Genomic DNA, 5,000 nt, shown 5'->3' with positions numbered 1-5,000 from the left:
TGACTTCAGTGTCTGTCTTTTCCCAGGGGACTACTGTACAGTAGATGTTACACACAGCTCCAACAAACCCAAACACAGGCAGCAGGTGGAAAATAAATAGTGCTTTAAAAACCGGGTTTCAATCGCTGAATTAAACACTTTTTGTATGTCCTATTATGTGTGTTAAATTAACAATGCAAAATTAAGTGTGTGTACTGTACTGTCCGCAGTATACACACAAAATCTCTACTCCGACTATCAGTAGGCCAACCATATTCCAGTTCATGGCATCCAAAGTAAATTACTGCTTGCGATTACATCCAAAAGCAATTATGAGACTGCAATAACTAGAGTTAAATAACCACTAATTCACACATCCACATTTGTTTTTATAACAAGCCTGTGAAGACATCTGACTACCCAGCTGGTCTCCTCAAATACACATTTTTTTTGTCATTCTTCTTATAGCGGTGAAATGAGATGTAGCAAAATAATATTGAATCTTGAATCAAGAGCTCGAATATATTGGATCACCAAGAGGTAGAGGCTGTTTTAAATGTCCCCCACGTTTGCTATTGTTTTGCGGCCTAGTAAAAGAGGCGATCTCGCCAAGCGGCAGAAAACATTCATGCCCAGGGCTAAACTGGGACCACAAACTGGCCAGGGCATTTTTGTCATGGACCAGCCCCTCAGCCCCTCACCCCCTCCCCCTTACTACAATTGTGATGGGCTCAGTCCATTTCATATTAAAGATGCAGTGAAGGGCCACTGCATCTAAATTGTAGGCCGGTCTATAAGGGAAAATTTGAAGCAAACAAAAAAAGCGTCTGTCGGCCCACTGGGAAAATGCCCTTCATGCCAGATCACCAGTCCAGCCCTGTTTATGCCTGATGACTTGGTCTAGCACTGCACCATAGGAGATAATCCAAAAGGACTCAAACTCCACCCTCCCATCACAACACTCTCTCTCTGTGTACCTCAGTAGATCCCAACCTTTTCTGACTCAGGGCCTCATTTTGACGCCTCAAATTTCTCACCACATACCCCATACAAAAAGAAAATAATCCCAAAAAGTGATATGCTATCAAACCTATAGACAGTCATTAAAGAGTAGAATTGTAAATGTTTTTCATGTTGTCATAATATTGACTAGTTACCAAGTTATAATTAGTAATATACAGTATATCCGTTTTCTTTTTTTTCACATCAAGACATTTCAGGCGACCCAATTTGAATTCCAGGCGACCCCACGTGGGGTCCTGACCCCCAGGTTGAAAACACTGGTGTATCTGTTTTTCTTTCCTGTTTTAATATGCCTAGTGAGTTGTTGGGTAGGGCTTAGCAAGGCGATGACACAGCCATGCTGGACTATTATGCGTAGTACGTGGTCAACCATGGGTCAATGTTTAGGGAGGTGCTCTAAAAATCAGAGGGTTGCAGGCTCGAACCCCACACTCACCTCTCCCTACAACTCCACCAATGGCTGAAGTGGCCTTGAGCAAGGCACCTTAACCCACTTTGCTCCAGGGACTGTAACCAATACCATGTATCTAAATCATTGTAAGTCGGTTTGGATAAAAGCATCAGCTACATGTAATCTAGTGCAATTTAATGTAGTGGAACCAGTTTGAATGCCAATCTTTAGTTCCACAGCTTCGGTAATGGTGTGGTGCCAGGAGAGGCAAGGGTGGGGATCTTGCCCATGGGCCCATGGGCCCAGGGACCTCCTGAAATTGTTGGTGGCAGTCCTATCTTGACCATGAGGGGACCTATCATTGTTTTGCCTTGGGGCACGGTGTGCAATTGTTCTTCCACTGTCAAGTGGTATATATTGGATTGGGAAGAGGTAAGAGGGGTTTTGAGCGATGGCTTCAGGCCTGCTTTGGCCCCTACTATTGCTATGTGGAAAGGAAGAAGATGCTGGACATTGTTGATTCACTGTGCGATAGAGACGTCAGCCTAGGACAGAAAGGGAGAGCGAGAGAGAGAGAGAGAGAGAGAGAGAGAGAGAGAGAGAGAGAGAGAGAGAGAGAGAGAGAGAGTCAGAAAGATAGACATGGCGTAATAGACGAGAGAGACATGAGAAGAAACATAGAAAAGCCTGGAGGGCATGGAAGAGGAGGAGGAGGAGAGATGTTGATGGAAAAGACAAGTGAGGGATAGAGGGAAATATAGGACGATTAGAGTGATGTAGAATAGAAGGGAAGAAGAACAAGATATTGCATGAGCGATTGCATGGTGAAAAAGACGACTGAAAGAAGGAAGGGAAGATGTAGAGATTGCATGATGTAGTAAAGGAGGAGGGCAGGGAGAGAGAGAGAGAGAGAGAGAGAGAGAGAGAGAGAGAGAGAGAGAGAGAGAGAGAGAGAGAGAGAGAGAGGCAGTATGTAAAAGACAGGAGAAGGAGAGGAAGATAGGGAGATAACATAAAGAAGAAGAGACGAGTGAAGAAAGGGGAAATAGAGAGTCAGAGATACAGAAAGAGAAGGGCATGAGAGGGAGAGAGAGATGGCATAATGTAAAAGACAAGCGAAGGAGGGGAGGAGAGATGGAATGACATGTACAAAAAAGGAGTGAAGGAGAAGAAGAAGAAGAGATAAAGATGGAGATGGACAGGAGGAGGGAGGGATGACATGATGTAAAAGACAAGTGAAGGAGGGGAAAATGGGAAGATTACATGATGTAGACGGGCAGGAGGGGCAGAGAGAGAGAGCGAGAGAAAGAGAGAGAGAGAGAGAGAGAGAGAGAGAGAGAGAGAGAGAGAGAGAGAGAGAGAGAGGGTGAAAGAGATAGAGAGAGAGAGAGAGATGGCATGATATGACATGAAAAAGACAAGTGAAGGAGGGGAAAACGGGAAGATTACATGATGTAGAAGGGCAGGAGGGGCAGAGAGAGAGAGAGAGAGAGAGAGAGAGAGAGAGAGAGAGATGGCATGACATGAAAAACACAAGTGAAGGAGTGGAAGATATTATATGAGATGGCATGATGCAGAAGAGAAGAGAAGGGCAATGGTGGACGTGATGTGACTCAGACATGTTGTAGGGGGCCGGGGCATAATCAGCCGGGTCGGGTGTATTCACCGCAGGCATGGACACGCGCACGCACGCACGCGCACACACACACACGCGCTGGCGCACGCGCGCACACACAGACACTTGGACACATGCATGCACATGCACATGCACGCACGCACGCATACATGCACATACGCATGCATGCACGCACGCCCGCATGGACACATGCATGCACAAAGTACACATGCACGAACACCAGCAGACACACACGCACACGTCCAACCACAATGTGTCACATGGGAAAAAAGAAGGCGATCAAACCCTAGTCCAGTGTAAACACACACACACACACACACACACACACACACACACACACACACACACACACACACACACACACACACACACAGATCATTCCCTCTCTCTCTTTCACACACACACACACACACACACACACACACACACACACACACACACACACACACACACACACACACGCGTGCGCGCGCGCACACACACACACACACGCACACACACTTCTTGCAGTCAGTCTGGGTTTCTCTGTCTGAGTCTGTCTGTCTTACTTTCTGAACATGTTGACTTAGTGTAGGAGAGAGAGGGGGAGGGGAGGAGATAATAGGAGAGGTTGGTAATTAGCTGTGGTAATGACTGGTTCTCTCTATCCATGCATGCAGAAACATAAGGAGACACTGTGCATGTGTGTGTGTGTGTGTGCGCTCGCACGCGCCTGTGTGTTCAACAGGATGGTGGGCCCAGCCAAGAGCACTTAGGCGCCACCGTAAATGGCATAATGGCTGTGTGTGTGTGTGTGTGTGTGTGTGTGTGTGTGTGTGTGTGTGTGTGTGTGTGTGTGTGTGTGTGTGTGTGTGTGTGTGTGTGTTTGTGCGTGTGTGTGTGTCAGCGTGCCTTTGAACTCGCTTCATTAATGGCCTGAGCTCCAATTATGGCCAGAGTGGACGCTTCACAGATACCAGCTCCGCCCACAGTTTAAATACCACATCCACCATCAATGAGAGAGAGAGAGAGAGAGAGAGAGAGAGAGAGAGAGAGAGAGAGAGAGAGAGAGAGAGAGAGAGATGAGGAAAGTGAATGAAATGAGTGGGTTTGCGGGCAGACACCGTTGTTCTGTTTCGGACAGAAATGACAGAAGAAGAGAAAGAAATGGATACCAAAAGCTAATCATTGAGGATCAACTCTACAGAATACTCTCTGTTCTTAAAGGTCATTGTTTTGGGTTACACTTTACTTGACGCTGCCATCATACCCATGACATGACAGTGTCAAAACAGCGTCATGACACAGTCATGAAGAAATCATAAACGTTATGTCAATGTCATAAACATTTTCTGGTCATGAAAAGTTGACATTGTTAGGGTTGTCTTTACCATAACCAAATGTCACTTAATGGCAACAGTCATAAAATGTTGATGACATTGACATGATGTTTATGAGACGTACGACACATGACTGCATTACAACACTGTCATGTCATACCTATGATGTCAGTACAGTGTGACCTTTTTTGTCATTATTCCTGGTTTTTGTCATGAAAACGAGGAAAAAAGAAAATAGCTGGAGCCTCACGTACTGACTTCTGTAGATTTCCTACTGAATGTTTGCACATGTGAACATCTGAAAAGATATAAATGCAACTATTCATGCTAATTCACGTGGTCCATCCGATCTCACATGAAATTCAGTACACATGCTCTTTTTCATGTTAAGTTAGTCTTACACAGTATCTGAACATTGCGCGAAAATTTACCTATGTAGGTTTTTTGTGTGTCAGCAAGCTTTGAACATGAGGACCGTGAAGTAATTATCCTGAATTATGTCACTAGATAATTAGAGTAATTGAATGAAACATAATGTACCTATCGCAATGTCACCAAACAAAATGAGTGATGGGCCCAGACATGATGTATCCACTGCATTGTCACAAAACAATATGATTGCGTGGATCAGACATGACGCATCTATCGCAAC

At 45.1% G+C, this 5,000-nt stretch overlaps 1 protein-coding gene across 1 annotated transcript in view; it reads right to left on the bottom strand.

Moving 5' to 3' along the window:
• The window catches only part of cbln1 (cerebellin 1 precursor), a 13,745-nt gene that overhangs the window by 831 nt on the left and 7,914 nt on the right, over window positions 1–5,000 (bottom strand). The window lies entirely within an intron of this gene.

This window comes from Engraulis encrasicolus, chromosome 4, assembly GCF_034702125.1.
Source record: "Engraulis encrasicolus isolate BLACKSEA-1 chromosome 4, IST_EnEncr_1.0, whole genome shotgun sequence".
Lineage (NCBI taxonomy): Eukaryota > Metazoa > Chordata > Actinopteri > Clupeiformes > Engraulidae > Engraulis > Engraulis encrasicolus.
This window is presented reverse-complemented; position numbering and strand designations above follow the sequence as displayed.